Source organism: Megascapheus bottae, chromosome 1 (genome assembly GCF_031878675.1).
Source record: "Megascapheus bottae isolate mThoBot1 chromosome 1, mThoBot2.hap1, whole genome shotgun sequence".
Lineage (NCBI taxonomy): Eukaryota > Metazoa > Chordata > Mammalia > Rodentia > Geomyidae > Megascapheus > Megascapheus bottae.
The window spans coordinates 14,354,157-14,372,381 of record NC_143509.1 but is presented as its reverse complement, the minus strand read 5'-3'; the positions used below and the strand labels follow the sequence as shown (position 1 = coordinate 14,372,381).

The following is an 18,225-nucleotide window of genomic DNA, read 5'->3' as shown; positions in this document are numbered from 1 at the left end:
CGGGGAACCGCGGGGGGCCGCGCTCGGGGTCCGCGAGGCGTGGGCCCGCTGCCACGCACCTGTTTCCGCCCTTCCCCTCCCGGCCCCAGTGCGGCCGGGCTGCGCGCGGGCGGCGCCGACGGAGTCCGCAGAGCTCGGGGCGGGCGCCGCAGCCCTGCGTCCGGGCCAGGATGCTGCGCGCACGGCGGGACCGGCGGGGCGGGGCCCGGCCGGCCTCCCGGGCCTCGCGGCCTCCCGGGCTGCGTCCCTCCCCGCCTCCCTCCCGCCGGCTTCCCGGCGGGTGGAACAATAAGCCGCGGCGCCGACGCGGACTCACCCCGCAGGCGTCCTTCGGAGGCGGTCGGCCGCAGGCCGAGTTCCCAGAGCGCCGTGGCGGCCATGGATGCGGGAGGCCCGCGGCGGAGGACAGAGCGAGGCTGGTCACGGAGCAGCGCCCGCCCGAGCCGCTGCAGTGGAGGCCGCCGGCCGCCGCGCGCCTCTTATCGCCGGCCCGGGTTTCCGCCGCGGCGGCGCGGCCCCTCCCCCAGGAAGCCCGCGCGGACTCGAGCGGGGCGCGGCGGCCGGCCGCCTCCGCCACGCGCGCCCCGCTCCCGAGCAGCCCGCGGCCCGCCACGGGCCTCACCGCGCGCGCGGACGGCGGGGGCGACCCGAGCCCGCGCCGGCCGTGGGCTTCCGGTCCGCCGCCCAGGGTCTCGCGCAGGGCCACCGCGCCTGCGGTGGGCGCCGTCGTGCCCACTGCCCGGGCACCCGCGCGTATGGGCGTGCCTCGGTAGCCCCCAAGGGAATCCGCCCCACCGGGCCCCACCATAAGGATCTGCGGGGCTTCCGTGCTAAAATACGCGGGCAGATTTGAACCCTTGGCGCCTGCATGTCTGGGAGGTCAAGGTAGGGCAGGGCAGCATCAAGAGTAGGTTGACGTTCTTCAGAGAAAATGATGGCCACACAGCACAAAGCTCGTTTGGGAGCGCAAGTGAATTCTCTTCCAAAATACTGAAATAATACTGCAAGGCAAAAGATAAAAGTCCTAGTTTCCTCTGGGCAGACCAGCGGTAAGGCCAGGATCCAGTGCCTCTGGGTGCCAGGGGAGGTAACTGGGCAGGAAGGGTGGTTGTCCTGGGATTCCATTAGGAAATGACGTTTTGGGGGCGGACAGGCAGGGTTTTCTTTAAAATTAAGGGAATTTGATAACTTGCTCGAATTTGGTCATTGAAAACGTGTCTCCCATGTTTTAAACGGGATGGGAGTGCAGGCACAAGAGCTGCCGGGGACCCTGCAGGTGTTCGGTTGTGTCCTGGAATGTACGGGAAGATGCCCAGTGCAAGGCCCCTTCCCGAAGACCAGTGTCAGACTCCTGACCCTTGTCTAGATCCACAGCACACTCCTTTATAATTTACGCTGATCTCTTCCAGAGCAAAGACGAAAACTAGTTACATGGCACCGTTTCTCGGTGTTCATCATCCAAAAGTACCTAAGTCCCCCCACAAAAAGCGAAGCAGGATAGGGACACTTCTCAGAACAGGGACTTTCCTTCTGCTAATCAGTAAGGCCCCACTGCTGGGAGGCTTCCTCCCTGCTTACTCAGCTTCCCTATGGACACCTCCTTGAATGCCACCATGCCAGCACCAGGCACAGGGCGAGACACTACATGGTGCCAGCAGTGGCACAGGACACTGCGGGGATAGTAGCTGGGGGTCCTGAGGACGCTGGGGGTCTGAGAGGCACCTGGAGCCCAGGAAAACCACAGGGGCGTGAGTCCTAGGAGCAGGGCACCTGCAGGGCTGCAAGGCCTCTCTGGGAGAAATGAGAGTAGGAGGAAGGCAAAGGTAATGGTTGGAGTGGAAGCCAAACAAAAGTAGCTCTTTCCTAATCCAGTGGGTCTCAACTCTGAAGGAGATACAGTGCAAGAATGTAGACAGGGGCGTGAAGTGGAACCCTTCCTTGCGGCACAGCCCAGAGGTGAACGGGTGGGTGATGAGGGAGGGCTGGGGTGCCCACGCCCTGGGGAGAGAGTGGTGGCTAGGAGGGGGATGGGTGTCAAGTGAGTGGGTGTGGACACACTGGAACATGACTCAGAAGGAAATGGGGAAGGGAGGGGACTCGCACACTCCCAAGTCCCAATGTAGCCTTTCAGTTCTCCAACTTGCTTCTTCCACCCAGAAGCCTGGCTCCCGCTCAGGACACAAGGCCTGGGCTCTGCCTCTGCATCTGCAGCTGCTAGCTAGCAGGTTGCTTGGTGCCCAGGGTGGCTGTAGGCCCTGCCCCTGACCTTAAAATGCCCAGTGAGCTGCTCAGGGCCCATCCTTGTGTAGACTTCCAAGTTAGTTTTGGAGTTCCTCTGCCATGTGAGTCAGAATATGTGTACAAGAGGAGAAAACAGGACTTTGAGCCTGTGCATGGAATAGAATGGATTTTTTTTCTACTTCAGCATTGCAGGAAGGGGAACTTCTGGGAACAAAAGGGAAAGATGAATTCTCTTCTGCACTAAACAGAACACACACAAACACACATTCAGATGCAAAAAGTATTCAGTGAATAAAGATTCTAGCAAATAATTACAAAGAAGAAAATGTTATTTTCTGCAGCAAAGAGTAGCACCAACACTATAGTCAACCTAGAACTTAAAAATAAATTGGTGAGCCAATGTGATGGCTCACGCCTGCAATCCTGACTAATCAGGAGGCTGAGATCTGAGGGTCATGGTTCAAAGCCAACCTGGGCACAAAAGTCCCCACAAGACTCTTATCTCCAATTAGCCACTAGAACACTGGAAGTGTCACTGTGGTTCCAGAGGTAGGGCAATAGCATTGAGCTGAAAGGCTCAGGGCTAACCCCCAGGCCCCACAGTAGGGCGGTAGCCTTGAGCTGAAGAGCTCAGGGACAGCACCCAAGCTCAGAGTTCAAGCTCCATGACCCACAAAAACAAACAAACAAACAAATAAGTGATGCTCCAATATAAATATATAAATTGGTAATATGCTAGTAGTTACATTTCCATTGACTAAACCTAGTTTACTATTATTGGTAATACTGTAGCATGAGCATGTATTTCAAGTATAGATCATATGTTAAAAGATTAAATCAGATTTCCAGCCTCCTACTACCACTATCCTAATGACATTTCAAATTGTAGAAATTACTAAAAAAATCATTATAGTCATAAAATTTAATGGTTCCCCATATAGAATACCATTGCTGCATTCTCACAGCTAGGAGCACATGGCACAGTTAAGATCAAAACCTTGATACATAAGGCCATATAGTATGAAGCTAATTGAAAGGACCTCTAGGATATTGAAACAAAAGCCATATAATGAATGATTGTTGTCCTTAATGTACTATGTTATCTCTCATTTCTTTTGCTGTCCCTTGGGTATCTCATATTGTTACAGTTATCTGATATATTTGTTATCTGATATATTGGATTTATTTGTATTTGGTTATTTGAAATTGGATAGGGAGGGGGGGAGGGTAATGGGGACCAAGACATGTGAAAGGGTATCAATGTATGTGAATTAATGCACCCTCTATCTGGCAAATATCATGTAACCCTTTTATTAATTACAATAAAAAATATTTTAAAAAAAGAGAAAAAAAGATCCACAAGCACAAAATGAAGGTCCTTTGTGGGTGGGAAGGGAAATTATAAAAAACAATTCCAGATGAAATAAAACTAAACTTCCAGGTAAAGGGAAGAGAGTTCTCCACAGAGTCCTGAAATATTTCAGTCCATTCAAGTAATAATTATACCAATGAATCCCAATAAAAATGCAGTTAAAGGACTCAGGTTTTTATAGAGATAATATCAGCTCCGTTTACCAATAATACAGATAAAGAAAATAGTAGTGTTTATCTTTTTCAGTTAAGAGAAAGTCTTTAAGGAATGTGTGTGCGCACACATGCCTGAGTTGTAACTCTTCTTCCTACAATCCACACTCAGAGTTCAGCATGCTTTCATGGCTTCCCAGACACAGCTCTACTTCTCGGCCTCCTCCTTCCAAGCCAACTAAACAAAGAATCTCCAGATATTAGATACCACGTGTCCTATGGAAATAAGAAAATATCTGAAGTCACTGATGTAGGAATGCTGTTTTTATTAGACCAGGATTAAAAACCCAACTGCAAGATTATGTGAGAACCAGGACCTGATCTCAGGTCCCTTGACTCCTCATCATGCTTAAATATAGATGGCTAACAGATGAGGCTTCCAGAAGGCAATGGAATATCGCAAACATTCCTGTATGAAGAACCCATTCCAGTGTATCTGTATGCATTGTATTTCACACAGGGCAGGGGGAATGAGGGAATTCTCTTTTATAGCCTGAATTTAAACTTGTTCAGCTATTGTTGGTAGAATTGTATGTGTTTAGTTTATCTTTGAGGATTACAAGAAGTAAGCTGTGTGAGGCCCATAATTTAAATACAAATAGTGTTACAGCATATTACATACCCAGTGCATTGGGTGTAACATACAGGAGTCCAGTATCTATGGCTGTGTGGTGTCTGAGGCCACTATTAAGGAACAGGCTCAGGGTTCCTGGAGTTAGCACTGCACTGCAGGTGCTGGGTTCCACAACTCTGCCCGACTTCCCTGAGGCCCTGCGGCTTTCTTTGCAGGGGTTCACTTTTCCCTTGAAATTACGCACATTCATTTTCACCTTGTATTGGGAACACGATTTGCTTTGGAGAAGGGAGGCAGATTTCCTTCAGTCCCAGACAGAAACAGAGAGCAGACCTCACAATGATTTTACCACACTGAAGACAACCTAGGAGTACATCTCTGTGCACAACCAGGCTTTGTAATTGCATGCACAGGAGTTTACAAGCTTGGGTTTTCAAATTTCTTTTTATAAAATGATTAATTTTTGACCTGTACTAAGTCTGTGAATAAAGCAGTTGTTGTATATAAACATGAATTTTTGTATACAATCAATGTTTATAAAAAGTAAAAGTTCAACTGTTCATCTCAGTATGTATTTCGTAAGCTAGTTTACTTAAACTCCACTGTTTGAGCATGTGGCAATTGCTGAGGTACAGCAAACACGTTTCCACATTGGAAGTTTACAAACACAGGGAGTAGTAATGAGGGGTAATTTGGGGAGCATGTGCTCCTTGTGACATCAGAGCAGAGCATTTTGAAAGGGACTTGGCACTGAGGCAGACAGAGCTGGCATCCGTGTCTTCTGATCTTCATGCCATGTTTTTCTCATTGATTTGAACACAGTGAGACTAGAAGAAACTCTGATACAAGCCTAACTGTACCCTAAAACTTAGTGTGTGTGTGTCAGAGAGTGCTGTTTAGACTCCTAAGACCATAGTTTTCTCTTTCCCTTCCCCCAGCTTCCCAGTTTTCCTTTCTTTTTCCCACACAAAAACACAGTTTCACACAATGAGACTATCAACTTAAAAATTGCTTACTGAGCATGAACCCATTCTGGTCTTGTGATTATAAAAACTGAATATAGCCTTGTCAGTTCACTCAAGCTTTGTGTTCTCCTTGGGGGAGACAAGCAATTAACAAGTCAATAGCCAATAAGAAGGGAACAAATGACAAGCCTTAGATTTCAGATTGAGATAAAGTACTTTGAAGTGAAGGAGGCAGGTTGAGGTCAGAAGTGGAAGTTGAGAGTTAAGCAGCAGGGACAAGGATGGAGCCTGAGGAATTCCTGGGGAAAGAGCAGTGGGAAGCAAGGAACCACAGCCTCAGAGCCCGAGGCTCAGCTCACTGAAAGTCGCTGGACATCTGGAGAGACATGGGTGAGCTGAGACAAACTCACTGCTAGCCGCCACAGAATAGCTCTCAGAACACAAGGCCATGGTCAGGGAATCATTGAAGTTTAGAAGCTGGAGGAAGGAGAGGGCCTCCGTGAACACACACCTGGATTCCTCTGTATCTCTGTGTGTAGACTGCTCTGCGGTCTCAGTACATACACAGGGAGAGTCAGGGAAGACAGCCTGGCCAAGTCCAGGGGGCAAGGGAGGCCCACAGCTGGAGGCCCAGCAGCAGAAACTCACAGCTAGCTGCAAGGCTGGTCTTGGTACATGGGAGAGTCCACCCAGCTGCTGCTCTGTCTGCTTCTGCTATGGTGTTCAGGGTCAGCACAAAACAGAAAATTCAGAATTGCCCAAGGTGAGGTGCTTTGATAACAGCAGTGATTTTAGTAATCATCCAGGTATAATAGATAGCATAATCATTTTCTTCTAGACTTTTCCAGTGCCTCTTACAACATAATTGTCATATTCACACATGCAATTTGACTTCTATTCTTTCAAATGAAGCCTTTAACACATCTTGTAGAACAAATGGCACCCTTTACGCCATTCACTAAAACCTGCACACCCCCCCCACACACACACACACTGGAGGTGATGGAGGTGGAAATGACCCTGAGCGAAGTCTCACTGTGAGTGATTTCAGCCTTCCTTCCCCACTGGGCTCCACAGCCTCTGCCCCCTATGTGTCTAGACATTATTTCCAAAATGGAAATGTGTCTTCTGTGAACTTCTAACATTGCTATGGACTCTAGCTCAACCTGAACCACAGACGGTCATTAGGGAAAAGCAACCATGTAACAATGATCTTTTAGTAATTAAAGCATACACAAAAATAAACATGGAACATATGGCCAGAGGTCAAAGTAGACATGTTATCTATTTTTGCTTATAGTATAAATGGCATGCAATGTTATAAAATACTTTCCGTGATATAAAAATTGTGTGTTTCAGCTTGGTTTAGAATTATTTTGTAAACAGTGACTAGCCTGGTGCTGGTGGCTAATGCTTGTAATCATACCTTGTCACGAGGCTGAGATCTGAGGATTGTGGTTCAGAGCCAACCAGAACAGGAAAGTCCATGAGACTCTTATCTCCAGTAAAGCACCAAAAAACCAGAAGTGGCATTGTAGCTCAAAGTGATAGAGTGCTAGCCTTGAGCAAAAGAGCAAGAATGCCCAGGCCCTGTGTTCAAGCCCCATGACTGAACAACAACAACAAAAAGCTGCTAGATCTTCTACTAGAAATTTTATAATGCAACTGCTTCATGGACATTTCTAAATATTAATTTTATTCCTTGTAGAAACTCCTTATTAGTGCCCGCATAGAGGAATTTTTCCAAAAAATACATATATTATTTGGGTGCAGTGGTTCATGTGTAATTCCAGTTAATCAAGAGGTGGAGATCTACATGATGGAGTGAACACAATGAAAAGTTAGCCAGACCGCAAAACAAGAAAAAAGGCTAGGGCGCCATGGATGCCGTGGCTCACAAGGGAGGCTGTGGCATGCAGCAGATGAGGTGGCATGCACTAACACCCCAGCCACACAAAATAAAAGAGCAGGAAAAATGGCAGTCCAGCCCAGTCATAACAACATAAGCCCTTGCTTTAAAAAGTCAGCTAAAGTAGAAAGGGATAAGTGACTCAAGTGGTAGAGTACTAAGCTTAAGTTCATACCTCAGACTGCATAAAAGAAAGGAAATGAAAAGCAAAGAAAAAAATAGAAGCATCACCCTTCATTTCCTCAAAACTTGCTGTATCTATTTACACTTCATTCTTTTCTTTTGGCTTTTGTAAAACCCCACTCTATTTCTTTTGGTTCTATTGTGTGAATCTTTTATTGGATCCTTTTATTCTTTCTTACTTCTGAGTTTCCTGAAAGGTCTTCAATCTTTGCCTTAAGCAATGCCCTAAGGAGGCTTTTAAATCAGAACAACTTCTGTCACATTAATGTGATGAGCTTCACATATGTATTTTTCCACTTCCCTCTTTGTCTAGTTTGTCTGTAGGAAACTGGTGGTTCACTCCTAGAATGACTTTAATAACTAACACAGGCAGCAGGATGCTTGGCTATTGTTTCTTAATTCATGTAACACAGTATTTATGCCAAGATCTGTGCTTGGCACTGATGCTGCAGACATTCCGTCTTTCCCAAGGTGACCTATCTGAGCTGCAGCTGGAAGATAATGTGGCAAAGGGAGGAGTTCCGCTAACTCCACAGAGGCCTTGGAGGCTCCTGGAAGGCCGGGCAGGTGGCAGGGAGGTTAGGGCCAGCTGGGCTTCCCTCTTCTCAGAGCCCCAGTAGCTGCAGATGCAGAATTAGCTAGCATGCCTTCATGGGGGTCTCCTGACAGAAAGAAAGCCAGTGGCTAGTCAGGACTGTTAGAGGAGCCAGCGCCCAGCACAAGGAGAGGAAGGGGCCTAGTGCATGTTTCACAGGGCCTTAAGCTAATGACAGCCTCCTGAGTGTGCAAGTCCATCTCCCTGAGCCTGGAGTGCAAACTGGGGCTTCCTGGCTCCCCTTCAGTGGATTTTCAGGGGCTGAGCATCTTTTCTCCTGGCCTCCCAAGACCTTCACTGGCAATTCTCAGCTAGGTAATAGGAGATGATCTGATTAAAGTCATTCACAGGAAAGTGGGAATGAGGCTTACCCTTTGAGGTTATTTGCTTTGACAAAGGGGAGCTTGTGGATGCTAATGAACCACTAATTGGCAGAGCTGGGAGCACTCCCCTCCCTTCCCAGACACCCCACCCAACTTCCTCCCTCCCATTAGAGACTCTTTCTTTCACTCAGCTTTGAATGCACTATGAGCTGGTAACAAGAAGGAAAAAAGAAGGCTAAAACTGACCGATTATGTCAGTTTTTGAGAGTGATGCCAGTACCACTTTTGGGTTATTCCAATGTACAGCTAATGTGGTTTTTGCATTGCTGACCTGAAGTTTAGAAAACCGGGATTACTCGGAACCAATCAATCCCTGACCTGCTCTGTTTCTGCCTTTGGTGCATAGAGTTTGTGTGACTCAATAGAAATAGTGAGAATATTATTTGTGAAAAATGCTGTCTCAAATATAGTTAGATTTGGCTAATGTGTCCATGGACTTCTAGAAATGAGACAGCTAGCATGGCTGTGAAGAGCTAAGTGGGCAGAGCTACAATGTATTTTGAAGCCTCCAGATGCTTCTTAGCAACCAAGATGTTTGACTTTATACTAGGTAAGCCTTAGTGTCCCTGAGCTAAAAAACAAATAAGACAGACAGTCTAATGACACAGGATAATCCCACCCATTTTAATGTGCTTAGGTTGCTGTGTACTGAGGGTGGGGAAGATGGGGGCATCCCTGTATCTCTTGCTAGGGGATCTGTGAAGAAGGCTGGCCCCGGATAAGGAATCCCAGCCTCTGAGAACTCAGTACATTCCAGGCCACTTTCTTTCTGTGTTTCTGAAGGAGAAATTGCATATAAACTCTTGCAATTTTTACTGTTATAATTCATTCAACAAACTAACATTATTTCATAATAAACAGAAATAAATCAACAAGTTATACCATGCTTCAACTGGCATTTATATTGTAGTTCTAATGTAGTGTCTCTGAATTTGTTCCCAGTGCCAATACCCTACCTAGGTGGACCCGGGTGCTCACTTCTCTGCCATGGGGTGAGTAACTGCTAACAGTGTCTGACTCCTATTGTCCTTCCCAATAATACACACATCCTGAGGTCCTGAGCCCCCTTCATTTCTTTTTTCAAGCTTTTTGGGACAGAGGCAGTGGTTTTCAGGTGACAGGCTCATGCAGTCTAAGCCTGGTTGCCTTCCCTTTCCTCTGCAGTTTGCAAGTTGCTTGGCATCACCCAGCCCTTACTGGGGTCTGATGGAGTAAGCTAAGCAAGCCCTGAGCAGAGCCTCTTGTAATATGCAGTTCAACAAGTATGAGGAAGTTCTACAATGCCATCCGCTAAATACAGAACATAAATGAGTCAAAGTGGTGAAGGCAAACTTAACAGATTCATGATTAGCTTTCTTTCTCTCTTTTTCTAATCTTCCTCTTTTCTTTTAGGGTTCAAGTGTCTACAGATATAACCACGTAAGAATCAGAGACCTTAGGCTACCCATCTACCCAAACTGCTCCTCATTTTCAAGGACAATTTGACTTATATTTTGTGGAGCAGTGACTTTGTTTCTGCGGTGGCTGGTCTCTGCCACCAGGCTGTGGGCCTGGAGGACAATTGAAGAAATCTGAGACTTGCCCTGACCACCATGTCCTTCTATGCTTTGCGATGGCTTTCTATATCAAATCTTTATGAGGTCATTGCATCTACACACAAAGCCAGCTCCTCTTGGCTATTTTCAAGGAATATAAAATGTCAGATTTTGAGTTAATATTTGTCGTGGGACTTGAACTTGGGGCCTGGGTGCTATCTGAGCCTTTGCTTTGTCCCCAAGACTAACTTGGGGCCTGAGTGCTGTCTCTGAGCCTTTGTCCCCAAGACTAACCCTCTACTACTTGAGCCACAACTCCACTTCTGGCATTCTGGTGGTTAATTAGAAATAAAAGTCTCACAGACATTCCTATCCAGGCTGGTTCAAAACACAATCCTCAGATCTCAGTCTCCTGAGTAGTGAGGATTATAGGTATGAGTCACTAGCACCCCGCTATCCAATCGTCTGTTTTGTCACAGGGCAAGGTGCTTTTAAAGTTGTTATTTCTGGAATGTAAAGTTTTTATTAATGTTTTTTCTGTTCCTAGGTATAAAACATGTGTTCATTTGAAATAATGTATCAAGTACAGATACCATGAGTTTATTGATTCTTCTCAAGACAGTGCTGTAGTGGTGCTGGTGTGGTTACTCCAGGCTGGCTGGAGAGCCGGGTCTGTAAGGCTCACTCACAGGCCTGCTCCCCACAGCGCAACTTCCTCCCTCAGCCTCAGCAGCCCATGCACTGCAAAACACTCTTCTGGTTCTCAAAGGCTGTGCCAGTCAGTAAAGAAAACTTTAGCCATATATAGGCTCCTGACAAAGGGCACAGGGGTGCCAAGCACAACAGGTGAGCACAGGCTCAGGGGACCGGATGTGACACTCGCTGGCCGTCACCAGCAGTACCTCAGGGCCCTCAGGACCTCAGGCCCCTCACCCTCAGCCCGTGTGTGGCTGTTTCTGGTAGGAAGACAGACCCCTGATCCCCGGCTGAGCAAGACCCATGAGCTGCACATTCTAGGGAGAGTCCATCAGATAATGGTGACATAGCATTGAAAGGGACCCTGCTCTGCCCTGAACCATGAATCTAGTTCTGAGGTGAAGGATGCTGTTGACAGGTCTCAGTTTTCTGAGAATGTAACAGAATTTTTGAGAATTATCCTAACACAAATCAGGCCTCTGATCATATATAGCTACTGTTATTATTATTATTATTATTATTCAAAATGGAAAGTAATTCTCCATTTTGAAAGTATCCTGTTTCAAATATACAAATCCTACTTAAGGTCTACTCAAAATTTAATTTTTCGAATAAAATGCGAAGAATGGGTGTCCTTTGTTTTATAACACAGATAGAATGAACAGAAATAACCTCGAAGTTTTAAAAACTACCAGGTTTGTATATGACTTAAAAGGATCCCACAAGCCAGGAACAGTGGCTAACACCTATAAACTTAGCTACTCAGGAGGCTGAGACTTAAGGATCGTGGTTCAAAGCCTGCCTGAACAGGAAAGTATGTGAAGTTCTTATCTCTAATTAACCCCATAAGTGATGCTGTAGTTCCAAGTGGAACTACAACCTGGAGCAAAAGAACTCAAGGACAGCTCCCAGACCCCAAGTTCAGGCCCCACGACTGACAAAATAAATACACAAGTAAGTAAATAAATAATAAAGGATTCCATAATGTCCTCAGATTGGTAAAGAGGCACTTTGCAAATGTCCTCTTAGCAGACCAGAGCCACCACTATCTTTGCCCAAGTTTGCACATGTATTTTAAAAGGAAAAAACATGAGAAATCACGGCAAAGCAAGTCATGCAAAAAAGCATCTACCACTGTAACGCGGGGTGCACAGAGATCAGTCACGGGAAATACTTCCTCAGGGACCATGCACTGATTTATTTCTGATTCCCACAGAGTTGTTGGCACAGGATGCAAAACTTAGCTATCTTCTTTACTTTTAAACAACTCAAATCAAGAGCTGTCTCAGAACTCTAGAGAAAGCTAACGTGTGCATGCTGCGTGGTCACAATGATGTCATGGGCAGAAATAACACCACATGTATGAAAGGACTTATTTTCTGACATCCCCAGGCCCAGAGGCAGAGAGCAAAGCTGAGCAGGGCTAGGGAAGGGGCCTCTTTCTTCAGGGATGGTGTTGGCAAAGTAGAGGTTAGCCTCCCTCCAGGCACTGGTCCTGTGCTTTCTAACAAAACATGTGCACGTTGCCCATCTCTGTCTTTTAGTAGAATATGTGAAGTTGTAGGCATGCATTATGCATCACATAACATTGTGAAGTACTGTCTGTGTGTGCAGTAAAGTGACTAGACCTAGCTAGCAGAGACAATGCATTATCTTTTGTAGTTACCATTTTGTGGTGAGTGTGCCCTTGTAGCAATAAGAGATCATCTCACTCCTGTTAGCAAGGCTTCTGTCAAAACACAAAGGGTAATTGTTGGCAAAGATGCAGAGGAAAAAGAAGAGTAGCTGATACACACATGTAGATTTGGTTATATACTTGCCTATTTGTGTCTGTACATGTTTTTGAGAGTCAGAATGAGGAAGCAGAGCCATGCTATTAGCAGTGGTACGTAATACTCTTCCTAAGACAAAGTGAGGGACTAGACAGTATATTGACTAGAATATCTTCCCATAAAAGCGTGTCAGGTGCCGGTGGCTCTGGCCTACATTCTAGCTATTCAGGAGGCTGAGTCTAGAAGGATCATCATTCAAAGACAGAAAGTCTAAAAGACTCCACCTCCACTTCACCAGTGAAATGTGAGAGGAGGCAAAGCTCATGTGCTAGAGTGCCAGCCGTGAGCAAGAAAGCTGGATGAAACTGGGCCCAGAGTTCAAGTCCCAGTATTGGGGCACACATGCACACACACATGCTCACTAATATGACAGGGAATGCCACTGAAAGAGACACAAAAAAGAAGGGGCTCCTGTGGTCAAGGGTAGGCAAAATGACACTGAATTATTAAGGCAATAAAGACTTACAAGTCATTGAAACATGGAAGATCCTGAGTCCAAGCCAGTTACAAACAGATAAAAGGCTGAATCTACAGAGCTTTCAGGAGGGTAGGAAAAGCTGATCAAATGGGGAAAGGATATATAAGAGTAGAGACTGCTAAACCTTGCAGAGCTGCATGAGAGTAGAGGCTAAACCTGGTAATTGTTGGCAGGGATGGGAGGGGTCTGGGGGAAGGCAAAGGAAGGGGTGGTGTCCAAAAAGGAAATACATTCATCACCTGACTTTCGGAACTGTGACCCCTCTGTACAGCACCTTAATAGTAACCATAAAAGGGCTGGGAGTTTGGCCTAGTGGTAGAGTGCTTGCCTAGCATGCACGAAGACTGGGGTTTGAGTCCTCAGTACCACATATATAGAAAAAAGCTGGAGGTGGTGCTGTAGCTCAAGTGGTAGAGCTCCAAACTTGAAAAAGCCCAAGAACAGCACTCAGGCCCTGATGAGTTCAAGCCCCAGGACTGGCAAATAAATAAATAAATAAATAAATAAATAAATAAATAAATAAATAAATAAATAAAATGAAATTACATGCTAAAAATAAGGCTAAACAGCAGAGATTGTGTTAAATGACAACATAGTAAATGTTACCATTGTACTTGGAGGAGGGATCTGTTTTCCACCATTCTGATATTATTTAAGGATTATAGTACTATTTCCCCTCAAATTTAGATTTCAGTATATAAAAATCAGTATTTTCCCAAAGGACAACAGAAAATAAGTGAAAAACTAAAACTTGTTTTCAGTACATGTACACAATGATGGAAAACAAAATTGTAATTTGGAAACATGGAGGCTGTCAAATTTTGCTGCATGTAAAGTACTAGAAAGCATTAATGCCAGTAGACAAGTGTCAGAAATATAATGACAAATAATGTAAAAATTAACAATTAATAAACAACATTTAAAAATTTTCTACAATGCAGATGAACAAATGGATTGTATTTGATTAACTAGGGCTTTTTTTGGTGTGGTGTTTTTGTTTTTTGGTTTTTTTTTTTGCCAGTTTTGGGTCTTGAACTCAGGGCCTGAGTACTCTCTGTGAGCTCAAGACTAGAACTCTACCATTTGAGCCTCAGCACTCTTTCTGGCTTTTTCTCTGAATGTGGTACGAGGGAACCAAACCCAGAACCAAACTCTACCACTCTTCCCAGCCCATATTTGATTAACTTTCCAGTAGAAATACCAACAAGTACATGGGGATATTATGAACTCTGTCTTACAGAGCACTTTTGCTGCCATACTGTGTGTTTTGTGCATGTGGTAATATTCTTACAATAATATCTTTAATAAATATCAGCTTTCTACATATGACACTTATTTTTAAGTCACATTCATTAAAATGAGGGAAAGGGACACAGATATTGAGGGACAAACATTTCTTTTTAAACCCACCTTATCTATATTTAGAGAACTTTCGGTTTTGAATTAATAAATTAGTACCCAAATCATGGAGTATTTGTGTTTTGTTGTTTTGGTTTTTTTCCAGAAAACTCATTTTCTTCTCTTTATTCTTGAAAATTGGAACAAAACTGGAAAGTGGAAAACCAAAAGAGCCAAGCAAAACAAAACAAAACAAGATCAGAAAGCCCAAACGTTCCAGTGTTCTTTTAAAAGTCCAGTCATGGATGTGAAGAACAAAACAGTATTGTTCCCAGATGAACTCATTTGGAAAATAATATATTCAGCCACTGGCCTGACAGGCTGGAGCAATGGAGGAGCAACCCAGCCCCCTGCAGCAGGCCTCAGGAAGGCGGCACTGTGAGCCGAAGAGCTGTTCACCTACATGCTGCCAGCAGGACCAGCAGTGACATTTACAGGGTGGCAGACTTCCCAACATGCCACCACACCCCGGTCTCTCAGGGCTCATGCCAGGGACTAAATTCCTACCCAGTCTTCTATGCAGCAATTTAGTTTGAGGTTTATTGGATGCAATAACCATTTCCACGTTTGGTAAGTGTATCACATGAATATAATCTAATGAATTATATATATACATATATATATACCTATATAGACACACACACAATATATATATATATATAGTTCAAAAATCAAAATCACTTTCCCTGAAATAATTTAAAGTATTATCTCTACTTTGAAAAGGTTTGGGTTGAGGACAGGCTATCAGTACTTTTTCACAACAGCAGTTTTGAAATAAAAAATGCAAGGTTAGTAACAAAAAGAAAACCCCTTCATAGCAAATCTCCCAGGAACTCAAACTGAGAAGCATACCTTGGTTTTTCTTTTGTGAATATGACTGAAGGAAGAATGGAGTCTAAAGTTACTTTCCATGACCCAGAACGCAGATCTCAACAGTGCCACATGTGCCAACAAGACAGTTGTTTCCTCTGCCCATACTGGTCTTCTCTGGATTTTGAACATATTTAGGACCAAGGTTCCTTGGGCTGTTGCCTCTCATGATCCTTTCCCACATGCTATACAACACGATGCTATACAACAAATTCCGTATACCTAAAATTTGACACTTCAAAATACATTGTTGAAAACTAAAGCAGAAACCATTTGAAAGAGGTATTGCTAAATTAGTATAACCAAGTTTTGATGTAAGCACCATCTATGCTATACATAAAGATGAAATTGCAGGATTTTAATATATTTCTCAAATTATCAAGTTAATATTAAATCATAATTTAGTTAAAATCTCAAACTGTATCAACAGTCCATCTCTAATACTATGGCCTGAATTTATGATACTGAAAATCTGCTTTCGTTACCCTTATGATCAGAAGACAGTAATTATCGTCTTCTGACAAAATTATGAAATAGCATGTATTATGAGAAGAGTTTTAACAAATAAGTTTACAGTTAATGTAATAGGACAGAATGACATTGCACGTGTGCTTGTGTATAAAAAATAATCCATTGATTGATCAGCTAATGAGGGCTTTGTTCACAAAGAGCTATGAGCGTATTAATGTAATTTAAAAAGCAAGCCGAATAAAGTGGGCATCCAAGTATGCTGTTAGTATATTTATTTTAGCAAATCTCACCCAGCCAGGTGCAAAATGCATGTTCCTTTCTCAGCATTTAAGCTACTTAAGTGCTCAGGGCAAATCATGCACACAAATACACAGTTTCTTCAACTACCATTTTCTTATTAAAGAGGTAGCAAAGGCTGCAAAGGTTCTTGCCAAAGGTATAAACAGGTTTTAAAATGAAGATTTAAAAATGGTTATACTTTGAGTACAGTATTCTTAAATCAAATTAATATGTGTAGGAATTATTTTGAATTGGCACAAAGAAAAAAAGGTGTTTTTTTGCATCTAGATTGGTTAAGAATTTTTCTGATGCGATCAGTTTTAGCCCATTATCATTTCCCATTTTTTGTTCAAATTATACTTTGTTTAGTTCTTATTGCATCAAATATTGTAAGTACAAAGTCATTAGTAAAAGTAATGATTTTTCTAGTTAGATTTACTTATTTAGATTCTAAAATCATGCTAACTAAACTACGACTTTTTCTAAATTTAAATGTCATAATGTAGTGCTGTGAGAAATAATACCGAAATGATACATTTTAAATAACATTTTACAGAGTCAATGACAAATGCTAGAATTATTTTTTCTAAAAAGTGCTCAGGTTATATGCCAAATGAATGGAAGAAAATTTACAAATACTTGGAGCAAACTGGAAGTAGATCAGAGAAAACGTTCTTACTATTTATCTAAAAGATTCTTCAGTACTAGATTGTATACAGAAAACACACACACACACACACACAGGTATTTTATTTTGCAGGTAATATAACAGGTCATTGAGAAGTTTACATTCCTAACTTTTAAAGAGGTTGAACTTGAAGTTCAAAATCGCAATTTTACTAAACTTTGTTGCATATAAATTTTTACTCCTTGCTTGAGAGGTGTATCTGGTCTTTATGGTGTACTTTGTAAGCGCAGCGATATCTAAAATGTTAGGCTAAACAGCAATCCATAAACAAAGAGCACAGCCAAGGACAGGCCTGACTTACCCCTGTGTGATTCTGCCCACTGCTGTGGAGCTGCTGTGGGGCCAGCCTGGGGTGACTGCTCCTGGCTGCCGGCCTGCGGGCTTGCTCCCGCCGTCCACCCTTCACAGGCGCTCCTTAAAGTACTTTGTCTCTGTGTTCTCCTCTGAGAAGGATGGGCCACCCAAGGAGGAAGTGAGAAAAACTCATGCGTTACAAAGTTCTGCAGAGAACTGAAGACGAGGTACAAAGCTCGCACTTGGAGTGGTGTGCGCGGGCTAGAGTTTGCGCATTGATGGCTGGACCTTGTTAAGACGCCTTTAGGAAAGTTCGGTTATTGAAATCAAGGGGCGCTCATTTACATAGGGAAATGTTGCCTGTCTGGTACGTACAGAAAACCAGGAGAGCTGCTGTACGCAGAGCCAATGCACAGGAGCGGAAACTGTCTTCCTGCGTCCAGTTAATTCTGGTTCATTTAAACTGCTAACCTGGCCACAGGCAGTTTGGGACAGGGTCGGGGACCCCTTGAGCCAGCGGGTGCTTTCCTGGAAACTGGGTGGGGGGCTTTGTTCCGTTTCCTGCTCGTGTTTCTTTCGCCTGTCTGTTACATGTAGATAAAACGTTGCAAAACAGAAACTTGCAGCTTATCCGAATCGCCCACAACTTCTGCCACCAAAGTAGCAAGAAAAGCGGTGCAGACCCGGCGGGGGCAGGAAGGACGGGCGGCCGGATGGCTGTGGATCGGGGCACGGCCGCGGCCCCGGGCCGCCTCCACCCCGGCTCCCCGGCGGGCCCCGCGCTCACACAGAAGGGGGTCTTGCCCCAACTCCTTCCAGCTCCAGCCAGCAGGACCAGCTGTGGCCTCCTCCGCTCGCCGGGTGCTCTTGGCCCTGGCAGGACTCGAAGCCCGCACCCGCGGCCCCTTCCCGCCTCGGGACGTGACCAGGCCCCGGGGCGCGCACTGGGCTTCCGGGTTGACCGTGCACCCAGGGCGCCGTGCGCGAGGAGACGACTGCAAACCCGTGTTCACTCTTTTACAGTGAGACAGGAAGCGAGAGCAAACCAAGAACAGCCCCCGGGAAAATCCACAGCCAAAGCACAGACAGTTACCAATGACAAACATTCAACTCCGTGTGCGCGCGTGTGTGCCGAGTGTGTGCGCACACGCAGGTGTGCCTGGGCGTGGCAGGGCGGGGGTGAGAGCCCAGAGCCCTAGCGGGGCCCCTGGCGGCTCTGTGGGCCGGTTGGAGATGGAGCCTCAGATTCC

General features: G+C 44.9%; 1 protein-coding gene across 2 annotated transcripts in view; it reads right to left on the bottom strand.

Annotated features, from left to right (window-relative positions):
- The window catches only part of Mbnl1 (muscleblind like splicing regulator 1), a 164,877-nt gene extending 146,965 nt beyond the window's left edge, over window positions 1–17,912 (bottom strand). The window contains exon 1 of one of the 2 annotated variants that reach the window (XM_090337801.1): window positions 16,983–17,912. The gene's annotated coding sequence lies outside the window, so the exon portion shown is untranslated. Of the gene's footprint in view, window positions 1–316; window positions 564–16,982 lie in introns of those variants that run through there. The other variant, XM_090337792.1, reaches the window with a different exon arrangement.
- Window positions 17,913–18,225: the final 313 nt, after the last annotated feature.